General features: G+C 42.2%; 1 protein-coding gene across 3 annotated transcripts in view; it reads left to right on the top strand.

Moving 5' to 3' along the window:
- The window catches only part of glra4a (glycine receptor, alpha 4a), a 79067-nt gene that overhangs the window by 35364 nt on the left and 18572 nt on the right, over nucleotides 1–25131 (top strand). The window lies entirely within an intron of this gene.

Raw genomic sequence — 25131 nt, 5'->3', positions numbered from 1 at the left:
GTAAAACACCCAGTCACCCACATCATTATGCTGTGGGGACAAGGCCAAATCGCTGACTGCCTATTGGCTGGAGGGTCGTTTGCCTTTCAATAAGGGGACATATCATTGGATCGCTGAATAAACATGTTGTAGACGTTAACTGATGGCACTATATGGTGGGTACTTTTTTTACTGCAACAATCTCTGGAGATGTCTGTCTACACAAAGTGAATTTGTCTTAAAGATGGAGTTTTTCTTCACATTTTCTTCCGGCAGTGTAGGGCACATACTATTAGTGACGAAATCTGGGAGAGAGCTGTCTCGGTCACACTCAACATACAGACTTCTAAAAGTCTCCTGGCCAAACACAAGTTGTAATGGGTCATGAGGAAAACCCACGTACATACTCCCAATGGGATTAGCTATATGTCACTGTCCTATACTTTACTGCTCTTGTCTGTCCTTAAATGGCTAAAATGGAAATGCGTGTCCACATCTCTTTCAGCATGCATCGTGCCCAGAGCAACAGAGGAATCAAGTGGACTGTGGCATGGCAATTCTGCAGTGTTTGTGTGTGTCCAACACACTGTGGAGTTGGTGCCAGTTTACAAATAGAAGGCACTCCACACAAAAGAGGACTCGTCCTCTGGACTACCATACGAGTGGGCAAGAGCTCTGCTGGAGTTAGACCAGCTAGTGAGTGAGGATTATACTGTTCAGGAGGGGAGCCAAAGTCTATCCACTCAGTTGGCCAATTCACACTATAGCGCCAACTCGTACCGTACTGGCTCGGATATATAACTTTTTAATGTAGTCCTTTCCTGCAGTAGCTATGGTGTATGTGTAACCAGGACAGCCCAGTAGAGCTCAATGTGGGCCTTTTTGTGTGAATCAGACACAAACTGAGTGTACGAAAAAAATTAAGAACACCTTCCTAATATTGAGATGGCCCATGTTGACTCCAATGCTTCCCACAGTTGTCAAGTTGGCTGGATGTCCAATAAGGAATCATAGCTTTCACCTGGTTAGTCTACACTCAGTGCATGAGTCTATTTTTAAATGTTTATTTAACCTTTATTTATTAGGCAAGTCAGGTAAAAACATTTATTTAAAATGACGGCCTAACCCAGACGACGCTGGGCCAATTGTGCGCCGCCCTATGGGAATCCCAATCACAGCCGGTTGTGATACAGCCTGGAATCAAACCAGGGTCTGTAGTGACGCCTCTAACACTGAGATGCTGTTTCTCATTTGGAACTGACTTTTGAATAATGAATTGCTGTTGTTGGTAAAGATTTTTCCTGAAAAAGCAGCTCAATATTTTTAGTGTGAACATGTATTTCTGATAGCCTCAGAGAGTAAAACATGACTTTTGTTCGTACTTACAGTGGAGAGGGTTCACATGCCGTCTTATCTGGTGCTGTGCATCTGTCAGGTTTCAGAAGAGGAACCTCCTCCCAGGGTTTGTACACAGTCAAATGCATCATTAACTGCATGGCTGATATGGAAAACAACCAATTTGACGAGCCTTACTTTCTCTTGCGTCTTTCACGAGCATGATTGAAAACCCCAGCCGACATACACAAACAAACATGGATGCATGCAGGCATGCACGCATGCGCGCACACACACAATCTCTGACAGGCTCAAGTTATTAATTTATTGCCTCCGGGGCCCACTGGTGTAACTACTAAACTGCTTGCTAACTGTACTGCATGATTGTAGTGGGTTTACTAACGCATTAGTTCTACGGTAGTTACTATGTTAACTTGACATTAGCTAATATGGTGACAACGACGTAGGCTGGGTGTAGCAGTTAGCGGTTATGATATGGGTTGGCTTGGAAAGTTTTTTTTTTTTTTTTTTTTTTTGCCTGGTCACAGGCAGCTGATTTTGTTGTTCACTGAAGTCCACAAGTGAAGCGAAAAGGTGAGAGGAGGAGAGCGCATAGATGCGAGAAGGTATTCTTCAATGATCTGGCTGCTATAGAAGTGAATCGTGTTTGCGTGTGATCAGGGGTGTATTCATTCCGCCGATTCTGAAAACTTTTCTTAAACCAAAGAAACGGAACAAAATGGGGATAAACATACCTGGATTTGTCCAATAGAAACTCGTTTGCAACTGTTGGAGTAATGAGTACAACATAGATCAGCTAGATTCAGGTAAGTTTGTGGAAGGCGGTATTGAAGGTGTCGCTGTCTGCCACCTTGATTACTCAAATTTCTTTCGACCTGTGAACTTTCATTCATAGGCTAGGTTGTAGTAACCTCATGATGATGGGTATAGGGAAAATTTGAGTATCATGTAGTAAGTAGCCTAAACATATCGATGTTACATGGAGCTGGGTGAATGTAATATGAATGACAGACATCAAATATGCTGTAACAGAAATGAGGCCATGCTCATGAAAACATTTATCCTCCCTCATTTTAAATGAGCCGACCGCCACTGAGTGAGATTAATGAGCTGACACCTCCATCCATATTCAAGTGATTACCATTTCGACTGATGAGCTGACACCTCCATCCATATTCAAGTGATTACCATTTCGACTGATGAGCTGACACCTCCATCCATATTCAAGTGATTACCATTTCGACTAATGAGCTGACACCTCCATCCATATTCAAGTGATTACCATTTCGACTGATGAGCTGACACCGCCATTCATATTCATGCTGGCTCAGTGGCAAGTGGAAGACATTTTATCATCTCACTCAAGCAGACTGATTTGCATCCCAAATGGCATCCTATTCCCTATACAATGGAATACTTTTACAAATGTGTTGCACTAGGGGTCCATTTAAGAAGCACACTGCAGGTTCTGAATATACAGTAAGATACTGTATGTAGACTCCTCCCATGGGATTGTGTGTGATTCCATCTGGTGAGAAATCCCAATGGGATTTGAAACAGAGGTGGTGGGAAGGGGGAAAGGCACACACCGACACACACACACACACACTTCATTATCTAACCCAATTACCAATCCAGTTAGCTCACATCTAAAATCCAATCGTACTCCTCTCATCACTGCATTTCATGGCCTTGACTAGATCAAGAACATGAAGCCCCCTGGGTCTCTGATCAGGGAGATTATACTGACTACATTTGAACACACCCGCTTTGCATATGGCAAGGTTAGTGAAAAGGTTATTGACAGGTGTAAATTACATCAACCCACTGTCAGCAAACATCTGCTGTAAATGTTGTGTGTAAAGAGCAACACACACACAGTGAGCAACCGTAAGCATGTTACCCTAACGAGCCAAGATGCGTACATCTCGCCTACTTGCTTAATCAATTATTAAATGATCAGGTCCAATCTAATGCACTGTATTCAAATCAAATTTTATTAGTCACATGTGCCGAATACAACAGGTGTAGACCTTACAGTGGAATGCTTAATTACAAGCCCCTAACCAACAAAAAGAAATCAGCCAAGACCTCAGAAAAAAAATTGTAGACCTCCACAAGTCTGGTTCATCCTTGGGAGAAATTTCCAAACACCTGAAGGTACCACGTTCATCTGTACAAACAATAGTACGCAAGTATAAACACCATGGGACCACTCAGCCGTCATACCGCTCAGGAAGGAGACGCGTTCTGTCTCCTAGAGATGAATGTACTTTGGTGCGAAAAGTGCACTGTGGATGAGAAAACAGAATAGTACAGGAGATAATCTAGTAGTATTCAAATCAAATTTTATTAGTCACATGTGCCGAATACAACAGGTGTAGACCTTACAGTGGAATGCTTAATTACAAGCCCCTAACCAACAGTGCAGTTTAAAAAAAATACAGATAAGAATAAGAGAAAAGTAACAAGTAATTAAAGAGCAGTAAAAATAACAATATATACAGGGGGATGCCGGTACAGAGTCGATGTGCGGGGGCACTGGTTAGTTGAGATAGTATGAACATATAGGTAGAGCAAATTTAAAGTGACTATGCATAGATGACAACAGAGTGGCAGTGGTGTGGAGAGGAGGGGAATGCAAATAGTCTGGGTAGCCATTTGACTAGATGTTCAGGAGTCTTATGGCTTGGGGGTAGAACCTGTTTAGAAGCCTCTTGGACCTAGACTTGGCACTCCAGTACCGCTTGCCATGCGGTAGCAGAGAGAACAGTCTATGACTAGGGTGGCTGGAGTCTTTGACACTTTTTAGGGCCTTCTGCCTGGAATAGAGGTCCTGGATGCCAGGAAGCTTGGTCCCAGTGATGTACTGGGCAGTTCGTACTACCCTCTGTAGTGCCTTGCAGTCGGAGGCCGAGCAATTACCATACCAGACAGTGATGCAACCAGTCAGGATGCTCTCGCTGGTGCAGATGTAGAACCTTTTGAGGATCTGAGGACCCATGCCAAATCTTTTCAGTCTCTTGAGGGGAAATAGGTTTTGTTGTGCCCTCTTCACGACTGTCATGGTGTGCTTGGACCATGTTAGTTTGTTGGTGATGTGGACACCAAGGAACTTGAAACTCTCAACCTGCTCCACTACAGCCCCATCGATAAGAATGGGGGCGTGCTCGGTCCTCCTTTTCCTGTAGTCCACAATCATCTCCTTTGTCTTGGTCATGTTGAGGGAGAGGTTGTTGTCCTGGCACCACATGGCCAGGTCTCTGACCTCCTCCCTATAGGCTCTCTCGTTGTTGTCAGTGATCAGGCCTACCACTGTTGTGTCATTGGAAAATGTAAGGATGTTGAAGTCGTGCCGGGCCGTGCAGTCATGAGTGAACAGGGAGTACAGGAGGGGGCTGAGCACACACCCCTGAGGGGCCCCTGTGTTGAGGATCAACGTGGTGGATGTGTTGTTACCTACCCTTGCCACCTGGGGGCGGCCCGTCAGGAAGTCCAGGATCCAGTTGCAGAGGGAGGCGTTTAGTCCCAGGGTCCTTAGCTTATTGATGCACTTTGAGGGCACTATGGTGTTGAACGCTGATGGTAACCCTAATGATAACCCTAAGCTTTGTCCCAGCCAGAACTGGCCATAGGGCAGGAGCCCATCTCCCATTTCTGTAGCGTGAGGCAGCTTGATGTACAAGTACAGTGCCTTCGGAAAGTATTCAGACCCATTGACTTTTTCCATGTTATAGGTTACAGCCTTATTCTAAAATGTTTTTTTTTTTTTATCTCATCAATCTACATACAATACTCCATAATGACAAAGCAAAAACTGATCTTTGGAAATGTTTGCTAATTTCTAAAAAATACAAAACTGAACTGAAATATCACATTTACATAAGTATTCAGACCCTTTACTCAGTACTTTTTTGAAGTACTTTTGGCAGCGATTTACAGCCTCGAATCTTCTTGGGTATGACGCTACAAGCTTGGCACACCTGTATTTGGGGAGTTTCGCCCATTCAAGCTCTGTCAGGTTGGATGGAGACCGTTTCTGCACAGCTATTTTCATGCCTCAACAGATGTTCAATCGGGTTCAAGTCCGGGCTCTGGCTGGGCCCTTGAAGGACATTGAGACTTGTCCTGAGGCCACTTGCTGTGTGCTTAGGGTGGTCCTGTTGGAAGGTGAACCTTCGCCCCAGTCTGCGGTCCTGAGCGCTATCAAGCAGGTTTTCATCAAGGATCTCTCTGTAAATTGCTCCATTCATCTTTGTCTCGATTTTGACTAGTCTCCCAGTTCCTGCCGCTGAAAAACATCTACCACAGCATGATGCTGCCACCATGTTTCAAAGTAGGGATGATGCCAGGTTTTCTAAGGACGTGACGCTTGGCATTCAGGCCAAAGAGCGCGATCTTGGTTTCATTAGACCAGAGAATATTGTTTCTCATGGTCTGAGAGTCTTTAGGTGCCTTTTGGCAAACTCCAAGCGGGCTGTCATGTGCCTTTTACTGAGGAGTGGCTTCCGTCTGGCCACTCTACCATAAAGGCCTGATTGGTGGAGTGCTGCAGATATGGTTATCCTTCTGAAAGGTTCTCCAATCTCCACAGAGGAGCTCTGTCAGAGTGACCATCAGGTTCTTGGTCACCTCCTTGACCAAGGCCCTTCTCCCCCGATTGCTCAGTTTGGCCGGGCGGCCAGCTTTTGGTGGTTCCAAACTTCTTCCATTTAAGAATGATGGAAGCCACTTCTTCCACTGTCAACTGTGGGACCTTATATAGAAGGTGTGTGCCTTTCCAAATCATGTCTAATCAATTGAATTTACCACAGGTGGACTCTAATAAAGTTGTAGAAACATCTCAAGGATAATCAATGGAAACAGGATGCACCTGTGTTCAATTTCGAGTCTCATAGTAAAGGGTTTGATTACTTATGTAAATACGGTATTTCTGATTTTAATGCTTAATTTTTTTTTTGCTTTGTAATTCTGGGTTATTTTGTGTAGATTGCTGTTTTATTTATATTTTTCATTTAATCAATTTTAGAATAAGGCTGTAACGTAACAAATGTGGAAAAAGTCAAGGCACTATACACCCTCTGGACAGGCCGCATGTCTATCCAAGGGCATTACCCCCAATTAATTTCCTTAATGCTGAGTGCCCATTTTTACAGTCTTTAGTATGACTGGACTGGGGATCAAAACCCCAACCTTAAAATCTCAGGGCGGACACAAAGCACAAGATCACTAAGTTAGTATGGAGTATACAGCAGCACCATAAATATACCAGGACTAAGGTGTGTGTGTGTGTGTGTGTGTGTGTGTGATGTCTAGGCTTGTGCCTTTAAACAACTTGGAAAATTCCAGAAAATTATTTCATGGCTTTAGAAGCTTCTGATAGGCTAAGTGACATAATTTGAGTAAATTGGAGGTGTACCTGTGGATGTATTTCAAGGCCTACCTTCAAACTCAGTGACTCTGCTTGACATCATGGGAAAATCAAAAGAAATCAGCCAAGACCTCAGAAAAAAAATTGTAGACCTCCACAAGTCTGGTTCATCCTTGGGAGAAATTTCCAAACACCTGAAGGTACCACGTTCATCTGTACAAACAATAGTACGCAAGTATAAACACCATGGGACCACTCAGCCGTCATACCGCTCAGGAAGGAGACGCGTTCTGTCTCCTAGAGATGAATGTACTTTGGTGCGAAAAGTGCAAATCAATCCCAGAACAACAACAAAGGACCTTGTGAAGATGCTGGAGGAAACAGGTACAAAAGTATCTATATTCACAGTAAAACGAGTCCTATCTCAACATAACCTGAAAGGCTGCTCAGCAAGGAAGAAGCCACCGCTCCAAACCGCCATAAAAAAGCCAGACTACGGTTTGCAACTGCACATGGGGACAAAGATCGTACTTTTTGGAGAAATGTCCTCTGGTCTGATGAAACAAAAATAGAACTGTTTGGTCATAATGACCATCGTTATGTTTGGATGAAAAGATGGGAGGCTTGCAAGCCGAAGAACACCATCCCAACCGTGAAGCACGGGGGTGGCAGCCTCATGTTGTGGGTGTGCTTTGCTGCTGGAGGGACTGGTGCACTTCATAAAATAGATGGCATCATGAGGGAGGAAAATGATGTGGATATATTGAAGCAACATCTGAAGACATCAGTCAGGAAGTTAAAGCTTGGTGGCAAATGGGTCTTCCAAATGGACACTGACCCCAAGCATACTTCCAAAGTTGTGGAAAAATGGCTTAAGGACAACAAAGTCAAGGTATTGGAGTGGCCATCACAAAGCCCTGACCTCAATCCTATAGAAAATGTGTGGGCAGAACTGAAAAAGCATGTGTGAGCAAGGAGGTCTACAAACCTGACTCAGTTACACCAGCTCTGTCAGGAGGAATGGGCCAAAATCCACCCAACTTATTGTGGGAAGCTTGTGGAAGGCTACCCAAAACGTTTGACCCAAGTGAAACAATTTAAAGGCAATGCTACCAAATACTAATTGAGTGTATGTAAACTTCTGACCCACTGGGAATGTGATGAAAGAAATAAAAGCTGAAATAAATCATTCTCTTCTCTACTATTATTCTGACATTTCACATTCTTAAAATAAAGTGGTGATCCTAACTGACCTAACACAGGGGATTTTTACTAGGATTAAATGTCAGGAATTGTGAAAAACTGAGTTTAAATGTCTTTGGCTGAGGTGTATGTAAACTTCTTTCTTCAACTGTATATGTACAGAAATATGACAGATCCTGCTTCTGTTGCCTGTTTTGAGTGTTTGTTTAATAGCCTACTGATTCCGTGAGCACCAAGCCTCATGCAACGACATGTCAAGTAAACAATTTCACAAATTCGGCCGTTTTGATATTTGCTTTGCTGCAATAAAAGCTTTACACTTATTTTAGTTAGAAAAGTCTCTCGTATTATTTATAATTAGTGTTTACACTAAATAATATAACAATAACGCTCCTTTTTCTTGAGCTCCTTATTGTTATTAATAAGTAGTGTCATTAGCAGGCTTAGTATAGCAAGGACTTCATTGGACTCCATGTAAACTGGAAACCACATATCCTGAGGCTGCATTTATTGTAGCCGGGGATTTTAACAAGGCTAATCTGAAAACGAGGCTCCCCAAATTCTATCAGCATATCGGTTGTGCTACCAGGGCAGGTAAAACCCTGGATCATGGTTATTCTAACTTCTGCGACGCATATAAGTCCCTCCCCCACCCTGGACTTCCTGACGGGCCGCCCCCAGGTGGTGAGGGTAGGTAACATCTCCACCCCGCTGATCCTCAACACTGGGTCCCCACAAGGGTGCGTTCTCAGCCCTCTTCTGTACTCCCTGTTCACCCATGACTGCGTGGCCATGCACGCATCCAACTCAATCATCAAGTTTGCAGACGACACTACAGTGGTAGGCTTGATTACCAACAACGACGAGCCTGCCTACAGGGAGGAGGTGAGGGTCCTCGGAGTGTGGTGTCAGGAAAATAACCTCGCACTCAATGTCAACAAAACAAAGGAGATGATTGTGGACTTCAGGAAACAGCAGAGGGAGCAGCCCTCTATCTACATTGACGGGACAGTAGTGGAGAGGGTGGAAAGTTTTAAGTTCCTCGGCGTACACATCACAGACAAACTGAAATGGGCCACCCACACAGACAGCGTGGTGAAGAAGGCGCAGTAGCGCCTCTTCAACCTCAGTACGCTGAAGGAATTCGGCTTGTCACCAAAAACACTCACAAACTTTTACAGATGCACAATCGAGAGCATCCTGTCGGGCTGTATCACCGCCTGGTACGGCAGCTGCTCCACCCACAACCGTATGGCTCTCCAGAGGGTAGTGAGGTCTGCACAACGCATAACCAGGTGCAAACTACCTGCCCTCCAGGACACCTACACCACCCAATGTCACAGGAAGGCCAAAAAGATCATCAAGGACAGCAACCACCCGAGCCACTGCCTGTTCACCTCGCTATCATCCAGAAGGCGAGGTCAGTACAGGTGCATCAAAGCTGGGACCGAGAGACTGAAAAACAGCTTCCATCTCAGACGTCAGACTGTTAAACAGCCATCACTAACATTGAGTGGCTGCTGCCAACATACTGACTCAACTCAAGCCACTTTAATAATGGGAAAATTGATGTAATCAATTTATCACTTGCCACTTTATATTATTTATATTAGATAATGTTTACATAACCTACATTATTTATCTCATATGTATATACTGTATGCCATACCATCTACTGCATCTTGCCATCTTGATGTAATTAGATGTATCACTAGCCACTTTAAACAATGCCACTTTATATAATGTTTTCATAACCTACATTACTCATCTCATATGTATATACTGCACTCTATACCATCTACTGCATCTTGTCATCCTGATGTAATGTATCACTAGCCACCTTAAACAATGCTGCTTTATATGTTTTCATACCATACAATACTCATCTCATATGTATATACTGTACTCCATAACATCTATTACATCTGGCCTATGCCGTTCGGCCATCACTCATTTATATATTTTTATGTACATTCGTATTCATTCCTTTACACTTGTGTGTACAAGGTAGTTGTTGTGGAATTGGTAGATTACTTGTTAGATATTACTGCATGGTCGGAACTAGAAGCACAAGCATTTCGCTACACTTGTATTAACACCTGCTAACCATGTGTCTGTGACCAAATACATTTGATTTGATTTGTTTAACCACCATCGAGCTGTAGGTCCAAGAGCACGTCCTGTTTAGTCTTAATGCTGTAACTTACTTAGGCCAATATTTCAATACTTCTATAGGCTACTGTATCAATCAATCATTGATTTGTTCATGTCATCACCCAGCATACAAGTCATTCATGATTTGAAATTCAATTTCGCATTTTATTTTTAAAATAAAATAAAGCAAGCCTTGAATAATTAGCTTAAACAATAAATAAACTGCTCCATCTCGGGAAACAGTTGTTAGTGTTTGCTGTAATAAAGGATTAGCAAAAAAACTTTACAACAGATTTTAGTATTCTTAAACTTTATTTAGTTCCAAACGGTCATAATAATTCTATTGTAATCTATATAGCACCTGTTTGGCACAACAATATGCTTGCGCCTTACCTTGCATGATCTCCAATATTTTCCACAACTAGTCACATTTATTTCACACATCTGACTTTCTCTTTAACTCCTGCGCAACCTGTAAATGTTCCCCCATTTCGGGTTTGTCATGACCTCTGCATCCATTTTGCTGTTACGTGTTCAGAGTTTGTTATAACCAATTTATTGATATGATTATGATATGCAATAGGCACTGCCTGCCCAGTCATTAGGCAGGATTAGGCGGCCGCCTGTGGCGGCAGATTGACGAGTGTGACATTTTCTAAACTGACCAAGACGCACCAACAACAACAACACATAAAACCTCATATAATTCTCCCCAAAAACAGTTACAATTGCTCTCAACCAATGGCATATGGGCTTTTTGGGTGAGCGCTGATGCCGCCCTGTGATAAGCAGTGCCCACTTTGTCAAAGGCGGAGGGGGGGGCAAGATATGTTGCTTATCGATTCCCAGCACGCCTCTCCAGGGTGTTGGAGAGACGCATCTCTGCAGCGTTCAGTCCCAAAAAATCTCACATGTATCATGTAGCAGATATGGTAGAAAGAGTATGTGGCCTTTTTATGTAGCTACAGGCTGGAGATAAAATGTAACGAGATGGACACCTCAGTAAGCATGGACCGACGCCCTGTCGATGTCTTTTTCTGGTGCGGCCCAGACCGCCCTTGACTTTGTCCAAACATAGGTGTCTAATAAAAACAAATATTTTCAACGGCTGAAAAATACAGTGGTTGCTCCACTAAAAGTTTTGTGATTATGCTGCAGGACTTAGATGTAATTTGTGGTTTAGTACGGTACCCTGAGTCACCACTTCATTGCTCCAGACCAGCGCAAGGGGGCGTTAGAGCACTGATTATGCTTTTGGGTCCTACTGTGTCTCTGACAATGAATGGGGGACATAAACCTAAATAGAAACAGATAATTAATTGTGCACAACTTCAGTATTACTTACTAAAACTGTTGTTACACTAAGGTTTTTATTATCTTATTTGGTTAGGATTATTTTGCTCTTACTGTAGTACTGTAGGCCACTCCCGACCAGTCATGTTGAACAGTGCCTGAGTGGTGGAACGGTCTAAGACACTGCATAGCAGTGCAAGCTGTGTTGTTACAGATGCTGGTTCAATACCTTTGCTGGCCTCGACTGGTAGACCCATGAGATGACTGTAGGTTTTTGGTTTCTCTCCCTCTAAAAACAGAAATAAATCTTTCTAAATTAGTAACTGGCTTCATTTACAAATTAGTAACATTGTCTCACCCCATGTTCAAGAATGGCCTTTTTCTTGCTAATTTTACGTTATTTGAAAACAAAATCTCCAAAATATTGTTATTTTTTAAACAAAGCAATGTATTATTAATTTAGAGCCTGTTGAATATTCTCACAGATATATTATTAACCCTGTTATTAGCAGGACAATATATATTGGTCATGGCTCCAGAGTGGTGCACAATGGGATTGCCTTGCAGTTCTCAGCTGTATCCACTGAAAGCGCGCGAGGTTCAAGGCACAAGGGCAGGGGGCACGGCATGGGCCGCAGAGCTGCGCACAGAAGACCAACTTAGCCCATGGGGAAGGAAGGGGGGTGGACCCCCCCGCCACACTGCCAACACTTTAAGGGGCATTGCACTAATAATTGCGCTGACTCGGGAAACGTTCCCGCTGTTCTGTTCTTAGTGCCAGTCTGCACGTTCAAACTAAAACAATGTAACTAATAGTGGCATCTTTAAGCTTTCGTTAATAAAATAATAAAAATACTCTTTCAAAAGCCATGTTTATTTAGTTATGGATCCATAACTAATTACTATAGGAATAAATGTCACTGAATTACAGAAATATCCTCTATGTAATTATCGGCAGAGAGTCATGTCATATTTTTCGATAGACTGTAGGCCTACCATGGGCAACATGAGTCTCACTAGTGTTGAGTAATGTGACGTTAAAGTGGTGTAGGTCTTATTTATTTAAAGAGCATATAGAAGTTAGAAGCAAAAGGATTTGAAGCAATAGCCTACAACTGTTTTGGGCTGCTCTGAGACGAGCATGGGGATTGATCTTGATAAATCAATGAGACTTTTATTTTGACAATCTCCGTTTGGGTGTTGGTTAGACTACAATTATGGTTTAGAAATATTATGCTCTTAGTGTAACCTTTTATTTAACTAAGCAAGTCAGAACAAATTCTTATTTACAAGGACAGCCTACTCCTTCCTCCCCATCGGGGATTTGAACCCCAGTCTCGACCGTCACGTTATACAGCGCCATTTTTTTCGTTCCATCCTAACGGAAACCCAGAGGGTTTTTTATTTTTCTTGGAATAAAAATATAATATTTATCAAATGAATCCCAAACTCTAGAAGTGGAAAGGTAGATACAAATTATTTGTGACATTGTGGTTACAATAAAGAATGTAAACAAGATGCTGTGTTTTTATTTACAGTAGTGATGGACAGCTGGTGGCATTTTGAAAATAGGTTTTCAAACACTTGTAGCCCGATTTCGCAGGACAATACTCTTCATAGCCTGGCTACTGTAGGTGTGAACATCCCCCTACCTGCAATGTATTCGATGCATAAGTACTCTGAAGTGTTACATTTCTAACTTAAAACAGCAGAGTATTTCTTCAACATCTTTATGGTTTCGTTAAAATAACTAGAAAAAATACATAAATGCAGATGGTTATTTAAACTACATTTTAGTTGCACAGCCACCTACTTCCACGACCACAGGTAAAATCTTGCTGAGATGATCAATGTATTTGTTGCATTGTAGTATCGTCAATTTCTCTAGCCAAAACGTCTTGATGGCCTTGACCAGTTCACCTTTGCTTGTAGGTTTGGCAGAGTTCCGGATTAATGTTTTCAGTTGATGCATGTAGAGATTAAAAAAACATTTTTAGATATACTGTAGGCCTACCGTAGGTGTTGTAGGTCTTTTTTTTTTTTTTTTAACCTTTTACTTATAGGGTCCAGCATAACTCTTGATGATTTCTTCCTCAAAGAAATCTCGAGCCGTGATACCTGAAAATGGAGGCAACAGTGAATTATTGTGGAACACATAGCAGTCCGTGAGGTGTAGGCTACAATATTTGATGTACCTTTTTGATTTGTAAATAGCCAAACTTACCAACAAAAATCAAATATGGGCCTGGTCTCTGGCGAGAAATTGCCCCCCACACATGGAGTTCGAGGGGATGCTTGGGACTCTGCTTGCTTGACCTTCTTCCTTTTTTGTAGAAATTTTGAGCAAATTGCTCAAGGGCCACGGTTGATTCGTCTGTGAAGATGACATTGAATGACTCGCCAGCTTGGATCCATGCCTGGGCTTGCAGGACGCAAAGTTCTTTGTCAGACGAATCATCGGGTTAAAACTACAGAACAGTACAAAACGAGAGCCACACATGGTTAATGTTCTGAAACATTTTTCCAGCTCTTTTGAATGTGGCAGAAGTCACGCTGGATTGACAGCATGGCCAGTGTATTCTACCTTTTCTGGCCTATGATATTGCATGTGAATGTTTATCCTTTTAAACTTGGAAAAGAGACCCTTAAACCCAGACTTGGACCACACACCCACTCCACTGAATAGCAGGCTCGTGATTGCTTTGTAATGTTTGCAGTTAGCCACTGATTTCCTTCCAAACCACTCATTGTTGATTTTGTGATTTCCAACTTGTTGTGTAATGTTGATGTCAAATGGCCGATCAGCACCAATACGTTTTATCTATCATTTCTCTTCATTTGAAAATCCTTGAAAAGGATTTGCCAGTAGATTGTCGACTTGATTCATAATGACTGCTTACTTGCTAAGATTTTGAAATTATGATGTTGACATGCTCAGTCCAATCAAAGCTACGGTAGATATAACGTGATTATAAACCTCCAGGTTTCCGTCATAACTGTCAATTTATTGGAAGAAAATAAAGAATTAAACTTTTCCTGTCCGAATCGTCCTCTGGAATAACGGACATTCTGGAGTAATAATTACATAAACAACATTCTATAGTAATACTAGTCCCATGCCAATAGGTATTTGGTCACGTGCATGCGATGGATACATGTGCCACGTAAAGAGGGCAAGGGTCGAGGGAATAGGGAATGTTTTTCCTAAACAAATGAGGGATTTCGGTTACAGAACTTTTCAGTCAGAAATGGCTGTAATTATGTTGCAACATGGACAGCGCGATATATGCTTATGTTCTGTGGTGGTTGCTGCAGCAGGGAGGAGAGAGAGAAAACAGGTGCTAGTATCAGTCACTCAGTATTCTTTTGTATTTATTTTATTTTTACACAGTGCAGTAAGTCTGGGCCCGGCACAATCAAATCAATTGCTGGTCGGACTCCCTCTAGTAATTTGTGTGTCTTAATTAGTTAATCAAACCGTGTGCTTAAAGCATCAGACAAGCTCAGTGAATATAGTGGATTTGATTAAAACACTTGGAGTGTCAATATATTGAAAAATACACGTTTAAACAATTTTGACCAATCGATTGGTGCAACAACAGATGGCTCTTGGTCGACCAAGATTTATTTCGTCGGGGACAGGCCTAGTGTCTATAGAGCTGCTCCTGCCATATCTCCAGCCCTAAACAGACACATCAACCGTTGTACTCCTGCCATATCTCCAGCCCTAAACAGACACAAAGACCTCTTTCACAGCCTGTACAGTCACTGTCTCTATCAGAGATCCATGCTAGCAGTGTTGCAGTGAGACTGACCGGAGGCAATCCGTGCTGATATCAGATCTTGGACGTGTGGGAAGGTGTGTTGAATACAGGGAGGATGGGAGAGACAGGAGATATCTGGACTGAGGGCTCAGCAGAGCTGACTGTATACCAGGCGTGTGTCCCAAATTAGAAGCCTAATCCCATAGGGCTCTGGTCAAAAGTAGTGCACTGTATAGGGAATAGTATGGTGCCATTTGGGAAGCACACCTGCTAGAAGCCCTTAAACCCTGCTGTAGGGTAGCAGTGGGATCAACAGGGTAGAGTTCAATCCGCTTGTCAACATTTTTATGAGTAATTGCTGTTTTTAAGACAACAAGGAGGATGTTGAAGTATTGCAGGTGTTAACAGGATTCATCAAGTCCTTCAGGTGCTGAGCAGAACAATGCAATCAATGCCATTCACCGTACAGTAGGCCTTCAGTAGCATTAAGTCTAGCAATTTGAAAATAGCTGTTACTAGACTGAAGTACTTAAAGGCAGTTCTAAAGACCTTATACCAAAGCTTTGACAACATACCTGAGAAAAACAAATATATTGGGCTCATTAATGTGTGAATTTCTCCATATGTAAATCCTTACATTGGGCACAATTAGTGGGTGACCTTTTGAGTATGTATGCGCATATTAAACTGGATTCTACCTAATCAGTTAGTTACTTAGACGAATGTTGAAAAGAGACAAAAACAGCTGCCATGATAATTTAATAATAGAATAATCAACTGCTGGGTTTTTGCGAGTCGGCACTCAGTGAGACGGTTGAAAGTGACAGCAGATGTAGTAATTAAGAGTTGAAGAAACCCAACGTGATAGAAAAAGCTTCTCTCACTTCTAATCGTGTAACATCCAGACACCTAGCTGATAGCAGCATCACATTAGAGGGAACAGTCAATATGAATAGTTTGAAGGTTTCAGTGTGAAGAAATATGGAAGTTGCAAGACTGAAACTAGAGGAGTAGATCAGCTAAAACTGGAATGGAGTTAAATGGGACATCAGACCAGACATAGCTCTACCCTCAGACCAGACGTAGCTCTACCCTCAGACCAGACGTAGCTCTACCCTCAGACCAGACGTAGCTCTACCCTCAGACCAGACGTAGCTCTACCCTCAGACCAGACGTAGCTCTACCCTCAGACCAGACGTAGCTCTACCCTCAGACCAGACGTAGCTCTACCCTCAGACCAGACGTAGCTCTACCCTCAAGAGTGGAGGCCTATTGTATCCCGGTCAGTCTGGAGACGAGGCTAAGCTTGGAGACATCGTTTCTGTTGGGCCTCTAGAGATGTCAAGACTCACTCCCGCAAGATTGAAGATTGCATTACAAATTAGAGTGCACGAGCGTCGGAAGTGGCGATTGATTTCTTAGTGGGTTAGCAGCATGGATTAGTTTAAATCATTATACCCCAGGGCTTGCAATCAGACGGCTAAATGTACAGCGTTTCCATAAAGCTAATTTAGCAATTTGTTGCGTTGCGCACTAAACAAATTATATTTTGTAATTTAAAAAATACTTAGCATAAACACAGTAGTGAATATTAATAGTTCAGTGATGAGGTGGAGATGGAAGAGAGACCAATAAGAAAGAACAAAATCATATGCTATCTTTGTAGAAATGAGACTGGATAGATTCCAACCCAGCCACACAACTCGCAAGGTCAATTTATGTCCCGGGACTATTTTTACTCTACTGCCTGCTCCTGTGTCTCTTGTAGCCCTGTACAGTATTTCCCCACCCACTCTATACCTCCAATTCTCAACTGTACTCTGAAAAACAATTGTTGAAGGATAATGAATTCTCGGAGATCCATAGACAAATGATAAGGCAGCGAAGTGGAGTCAAATGTGATCCTGTATGTTCTCTTCCTTCAGACTTCAATGGTAAACAGGAAATACAATTCCTCATTCTTAAGATAGGTGTCTTGAATAAAACATAACATAGTAGTAGGCCTATTAGAATATTTTGGGATGTTCAACACTAACTGCAATGTTGATTTACAAAATGTTGATTTACATAACGGGTAGAGCTGAAATTTGTGTAAAATTGAGGAAATGTAAATGCTCTAAAGTTATACATTTGTAACTTTCTCCCCATGACAGTAACAGCCCAGCAGTGAAACATATTGGAGTTGTGTCTTGCAAAGAGCCTCTACTGTAAATTGAACCAGGAACTCCCCATCACCATTTATGACTTAACTTCTCTGTCACGACCCAGCTACGACCCAGCCACAACCCAGTCACGACTCAACAAAAACATGTTTCTCCTCCCAGGTGTATTTCTGACTTCTTCTTTGCTCCTTAATTCAGGCACCTTGGTTGGAAAGTAAGGTAGCGGCAATGATCCCTTCCCTTTGCACTGTATTCCAGTTTGCCGTCTTGTGGGGTTTCGCCCCCTGCTCACAAAGGATAGATCTGGCCTTTACATCTGACCCATGCCAGTTTCTCACAATTTCTCGGGCAGAGCATTTTCAGATTCAGAAAACATTTTGCGTCAGTCAAAGTACATACAGACAAGATACATATTCATATGTAAAACACAACAGAGAAAAGCTACAGATATTTACCGAATATTTTCAAAAAGGTCGGCAGGATAGTGCAAAGGTCTTAAAATGTCTGTCGTGCTGGGCCTGTATTTGCATGTCAAAGTGCTTAGTGCTTCAAGTGCATATTAGTTCATCTTGTTCATTTGAAGTATTTTGTCCAGCTGTTGATGCGATCCCTTTTGTTGTGTTCGACTGGGAGTTGCTGAAGCCTGCTACTGTGTAGAGCACCATCACTGTTCGCCATAGTGCAGTGGCAGTGAAGACGAATGTGCAGGGGTAAATTGCAATGTTCTCCAAATCCCATTCCCCAATGAGGCTATTGATCAATAGCGAAGGGCTTCTGTTACAGGCCATAGAGCGAGAAGGTCCACATGGGTCATTCAGGACACAAAATGACATGTTGATATATTACCATATAAAGGTCAGTGGATATGTAACATGAAATAGGGCTTGTCAACACTCTGTGTACAAGGTTCAATTCATTTGGTTTTATTGTAAAAAAAAGTATATATTCACATACTTTAAATGTTTTAGCGTGTGATTGTGTCATATGTGCAGTCAATTGTGCACCGCATCGTTGTACTTTGCAATGTAACCCAGTTGTTACAAAGGGTGTCTTTTTTTGCTGATCAAAGACAGATGTACTTTTATTTTTATTTTACCGTTATTTAACCAGGTAAGTTGACTGAGAACACATTCTCATTTACAGCAACGACCTGGGGAATAGTTACAGGGGAGAGGAGGGGGATGAATGAGCCAATTGTAAGCTGTACTAACATGATCTGGTCTGGTTGATGAGGAATCAGGGTTCTACGCTAACTTTTTCCCCAAGGAGTACATGTGCTCCTAAATGAGAAAATGTAGGAGCACACAAAGAAATTCAGGAGCACAGAATAAAATGTTCAAGTAACAGAGTTTATTAACAAACAGTTTATTCCATACATATTTACACTGTGTGTGTACTAAGGGACACATATCTGTGCAACAGCACATACCACCCATGCCTACTAGACACAAAGGATATCAGTTGTCCAGATGCTTTTGTATGTTGGCCGTCTGGCAGGCTTAGAGGTCAGCGAGCGGTCCCCGGCAGGAGTGGGATCCAACTCCTTGACAAAAGGCCCCTCCAGGCTGATCCTCATCAGGTCTTCGGTGGTAGAGACCCCAAGGAAGCTTCTTGTCGAATTCTTAATCCGGTGTTGCGCAGAGAAGCCTCGCTCACATTGGGCGGCTGAAATGGGCAGCACCAAGATATCTTTCAATTGAATTTAATTCTTACCATTTAACTTATCAAAACCAACCATAGGATACCTTACATAACCACTCAGGACTGTTAGTCTACCTTGTAATCGTGTCTGTAGGGGTCCTTTGTCAACAAGGTCTCCCACATGCCACTGCAGGACTTGTCCTTCAAATTGTGGCTGACCAGGATTTTCAGCCCCTGCCACTTGTAGTGGATTGCAGCCATGTTGCACCCCAATCTGCAGGATTGAACAGAGCAAGTGAGTTTGCAAATATGCAAACATAACATTTTCTCATATGGCAATGCAGTGTCAAATAAATTCTTACCTCTCTAGAGGCTCCTTGAAATGCCTCATCAGGTCTGCCACACCATCATCGCCAAAGGTGAGAAGGCTGGCCTGGTCTTCTGGCCATGTGTCAGGGTTTAGCACTCTGAAAGACTCCACTGGGGTCTGGACACCCTCATCCTTCAGCAAACCACCAAACTTGGCTTTGAGATCATCCACCACGCCGATGTTGATGGCCACCTCCATCTGCTACTTCAGCTGGGGATTGGTGAGGTCTGTGAAGCCTTTCAGATTCCCTTTCAGTTTCATTTCCTTTAACATAAATAACACTCACACACACACTCTCTCTCTCTCACACACACACACACACACACACACACACACACACCAACACACAATGAAATGTCTGGCCATTTGTCTTTCTCCCATAAACATTTTTTTAAGACTTCTCCACTGCATTTCCCTCCTTATCCTCAAATTGTTCTATTGAGCAACGAATACATTGATTTTCACACTTTTTCCCGCTTTATCTGTTAAGTAGTGAGTAAATAAACTGTCACCTGTCAATTAATTAATAATTTTTCCCGTTCGCACATACCTATTTTGTTCCATCTCCCATTATACTAATAACACAAAACGCATGGCTGTCTAAATGACTCTGATTTCCCGTGACGCGTGCTAAATCCGAGGAGCGGCGGGGCCACTATTCCAAATTGATATGCTTTCTGATCACTGGGCTCACGAATAAAAAGCAATTGGCAGCATATGTTTGCAATTCATGAGCTGAATATGGGCTCGGTCTAATTAAAATGAATCTAATTTGGTGAATTCTACATAGAGGCGCTGCCAATTTGCTTCTTGTTGTCAGGCAAAAGTATTTCAACAGTGCTTGAGTAACATGAGAGAAGAGAAGCCCGCACTCTGCTCTTGCTAGTATCACCGTTTTTTTATTAAGCTTTACGAATCGGCCTTAAGGCCTTCGTCAGAGCTTTTGATCGTTTTTTTTTTTTTTTTTTGCACCCTTCTGTAGACATTGCTCCATTCAATGCATCGAATGGGGTTGGGGTCAAGGAAAAATGGACGTGTTACCAAATATAACAATGTGTATTTTGTAAATATTCTAATAGTGTTTTTAGACGTGTTTTAATAGACTTAGTACACACTTTATTCTAATATTTATGAAATTCAGAATGTTATATTTTGTATAATTTTTCCTCGACTCCAAGTTGAAGAGCAAAGCGCGGGTTTCTTCTTTTTCTCATGTTATTCAGTTGCACCTGCAACAAAGGTCAAATGTGCCAGTTCATTTTTTGAATAACAGAGTAAAAGTAACATTGAGTAAAATAGTTTGAGACTTGCATTAAGGTAGGTCAAGAGGCGAGGATGTATTATTTAAGACTGTCCACGCTAACAGTGTCGGCTATAGCTTTAATGTGGTGAAAGAGGAAGTAAAGAAGTGTGATTAATAGACTCCTAGGGGTCCAATGATGCCTGTGGAGAGAAGAGTTGGTGCCCTAAACACTGACCCGGACACCCTTCCCCCTTCCTCCAGTTTAAATATATTTAATACAATGCAGTTCAATGCAGTCAGACAGTTGTTGTTCTACAACTCCTGACTTGTCTCAGTTCTGTGTTCTTTCACTTTCAGTTGCATCTCTCATTGTCCCTGCATTGTAGTGAATGTTCACATGATATATTATATAGCGTTGTTAGCTGTCTCTCTTGCTTTACCTCAGCCTTACTGGTTGCCTCAACTCCTCATGAAGATTATAGCCTCATAAATCCAAGCTTGGAGTTGATGGGAGAAAGAGAAAACAGTGCATTATGTATGGGGGTAGAAGACATGCTACTGTATAACGCTGTTCAATGGCGCTCCAAATGTCAGAAAACCTTTAGCTTAGTGAGGCTCAGGCAGAAGGCTGGACTGTCTTGGAAGCATTGTAAGGTATTGGCTGCAAAAACTCACTGGAGATAAACTCCCCAAATTAGCAGAAAGCTCCAGCCCCATATGACTTGCATAGTCAACAGAACAACAAAAACGGTGAACATGGTCACTTCAAACTCAGAACAAGCTGTGGTACCTAAAATAAACTCCCTACGCCCATGAGCAAAATCTTTTATTGTAAGCCTTTAATGACTGACATAAGACATTTATTAATATTGTATCTGTCAAATCAAGAAGTGACGAAAGCTTAAAAAAGCAGCAAAGGGAGGCCTCCAAAGATGTTTCCAATAGTTACAGGACTGTCAAATGCTGTTGCTGTGCTGACCGTACACTCACTGCTCCTGACAGGGCTGATGGAAGTCGACACAGTACTTCCTTCTCAAACCAGACTGTCAGCATATTACACTGGGTCGACACAATCAACACAAGATGATATACACACTCACCTCCCTTAATGAAATGGGAAATATTGGTCCTGTGGTGTTCTGCCAAAGTTAAATATCGCATTCATTCTGAATTAGTACTATGCAGTTTCATCTTTGATGCTAAACAAAAACTGACATACAAGACAGGGAGTTGAATACACTTGGCACAAGCAATCTTGAGGAAATGACATTCTCACTATGCGTTCATCTGTCTCGGTTGTTGCTCAAAGAGGGATGTAAAAATGAGAAGCTAACGATTCATGCTAAATTTCTGCATGTAAAAATCAGTGACGAGGATGTTTTCCAGGATTTTTTTCCCCCTCACCAAAATGCATTCTGAACAGCTGTTGAGTTATTATGCAATTCTCCTGTTGTATTTGGTAACAGCACTGTTCAAGGTTTGCCAAATCCCACAGCTTTGAGGTTTCCAATTGCATTTGATCTATGGCAGAAATATAGATCTTTTTTTTCTCCTCTCTGACAGCGGAGCAGTTACAAGTCCCTGTGTCTCTCTTTGTTTATAATTTCAAGAAATATGGCAACAATTTAACCTCTGTTTCAAAACACATTGTTGACCAAATTTGTTGTTTGTCTGGAAGTCAATAATAAACTAACCACATTACAGGAATCTGATACACAGAAAATAAGAGAGAGAGAGAGAGAGAGAGAGAGAGAGAGAGAGAGAGAGAGAGAGAGAGAGAGAGAGAGAGAGAGAGAGAGAGAGAGAGAGAGAGAGAGAGAGAGAGAGAGAGAGAGAGAGAGAGAGAGAGAGAGAGAGAGAGAGAGAGAGAGAGAGAGAGAGAGAGAGAGAGAGAGAGAGAGAGAGAGAGAGAGAGAGAGAGAGAGAGAGAGAGAGAGAGAGAGAGAGAGAGAGAGAGAGAGAGAGGAGAGAGAGAGAGAGAGAGAGAGAGAGAGAGAGAGAGAGAGAGAGAGAGAGAGAGAGAGAGAGAGAGAGAGAGAGAGAGAGAGAGAGAGAGAGAGAGAGAGAGAGAGAGAGAGAGAGAGAATCTATCTATCTCTATCTATGTCCCAACTTGCATCTCAGTGATTTAGGAAGAGGCCCTCGGTTTTATTTAACAGGTTCCTGTTGCTCTGTCGAGCCATCACCGCTGACCTAAAGATGCAAGCAATACAGACTTGGAGGCCACAACCTCTGTCAGATAAAGTTGCACAATTTACATTCAACGTCGGGTAATATGGTGTCCATATTAGGATTTAGTCAATTGTAAGAAAAAACCTATCAGACCTCAATGTGGTGGTGTTTTTTGGGCTGCTTAATTGTTGTGGTCGGCAGGTTTCACTGGCTTAATGGCAAGAATGTTTTACCCTTGATGACGCAGGACAGTGTAGGCAAGACTCAGATTAGAAATGCGTTAGGCTTTACAGTACATCAACTCTCCATCAACCCTAAGGGGATGCATAGGAATCCCACAGCTTTCAAGGGCACATGGGTCAACATTCACATGAGAGAGGGCTGCAGACCATTACAAACAGGACCTAAGAACTGTTGTGGACTGAAGAAAGCCTATATAATGTTGGGAAGGATCCAAACTCGAGGACCACTCTTTTTTTTTATGTCTTTTGAAAGTTAGCTTATTATAGCAGCAGTCAGTATGTAACGGGTGGGTTGGATGGTCCAAATAAATATATTCTCAGTCCCCAAGTCAAAATTCTAACTGCTTATTAAAGTAACAGCTTTAAAAACAATAACATTTCAATTGTATTTCTCACATGCTTTGTAAACAATAGGTGTAGACTAACAGTGAAATGCTTACTTATGGGAGCTTCCCAACAATGCAGAGAGAGAGAAAATAGAGAAATAATAGAAAAGTAAATCACGTAATAATAGATTCACAATGAGTACTGATAACTTTGCATTATACATGGGGTGCCAGTACCGAGTCGATATGCAGGGGTACGAGGTAGTTGAGAGCCATCAGAGGAGACATCTCAAACTGAACTGTCCTCAGTTTATTAGTATTACCAGGCACATAATGAGTCACCTAAAGACAGCTCCACGATTCTAGGCTGAAATTCACTCATTCTCTCAAAAGTATGTTGAACTAGGTTGGCTTATGCTCTCGGCTCACTCCGTCTTGAGCGAGAATGTGAATAAAAAAGTTTCCCCAACTCCACTGAATCCTTTTGCGGCTTAACTGACATGGGCGTCATAAAATGGACACCCTATGGAGATTTGTTCGATTTTCGCAGGTAATTGTCCTCAGTCACCTTCCCGCCGGCCTGTCACAATCACCCAGAAATCCATGCCAACACCTTCGCAATTGTATTTAAGGAGACCAGTTTCTCATGTGTCAATATTTCTTGAAGTCTGAAGAGAACTGTCACAGCTATTTAGATTTTTAACGCTCGAGGCGAGATCGAGTCACAAATCTGCAGCTCAGAGGAAATCGCTATTTCAAACTTGTCAAGAAAATCCGATTTGCTTTTGTCTTTGGAAATGTAATTTGGAGCTTGGTCTCACAGCAGATATGTTTCATTTCTATATTTACTGGATAGAATTATTTTCAGGTTACCCATACAACGTTGTGTGTGTGTGTGCCTCTGTGGCCATAACCGAGAGTAAAAGAGATGGAAGGTGCATCAATGCAGTAGCATCAACTGTAAACTTCATTCAACAGCAGATGAACCAAAGACTAGGGGGAATTCAGGAACTTTCCCACAGTAAGAGAGACTGAGATGTAGCTCAGTAGATTCCTCAGGGGTATATAGTTGATGACTGATTTTCAATGGAGGGTGGAGAAAGTGAACGTTAGTCAGACATCCAAGGAGACCGCAAATCCTAAGGTTTTACTCTCATCATTAAAAATGCATGTTTTTTTGTGCAGGCATCATCTTATTAAACACATCACAGCAAAGTTTGAGTGAGTAATGTGTGATACTATTCAAGGCTTTTAAACCATTTTATATCCTGTTTTAAATTTAGTCATCAGAAACACCAGAGCATCCCAATCATGTAAAAAAAAAATGACAATCATATCTATGTAGCTAAGTTTGCTACCCGGTTTCATCAGATTTGGGGGTTCTTCCAGGATTGAATGGAGTCAGTGTTGTGGCTTGTCGAGGTGTTTGCCTGTGTAGCTGGCCAACGCGTGTTGGGCTTCATTCTTTTTCTCATACCCAACTCTATACACATATCAAAAGCGCCAGTGCTTCTGAAATGGAGGTGGTGGTTCGTTGAACCATGTTATTTGGATAAGTAACCTTGCCTGAGACCTGAAGACTTGTGTGCTAGTTTCTCAAGAAAATGCCTTGGCTTTAGCTCATTAGGCTAACACAGTCTTGGCACGTAGGAGACCGGGGTTCAAACAAGAGTCTATGGGACTCAGCAGATGAGTACAGTTCAGAAACCTTGTGATCTGTCTGGAACCTTCACCACCCAGGCTACACAGGGGCACCAAGTTACACAGGGCAGACAGCACACAGGGAGCCTCTTCACAGCCCAGGTTACACAGGGCAGACGGCACAGGGAGCCCCTTCACAGCCCAGGTTACACAG

Source organism: Salmo trutta, chromosome 3, assembly GCF_901001165.1.
Source record: "Salmo trutta chromosome 3, fSalTru1.1, whole genome shotgun sequence".
In the NCBI taxonomy this organism is placed as follows: Eukaryota; Metazoa; Chordata; class Actinopteri; order Salmoniformes; family Salmonidae; genus Salmo; species Salmo trutta.
Note: the sequence above shows the minus strand (reverse complement) of the source record. Positions and strands in the feature narration are given on the sequence as shown.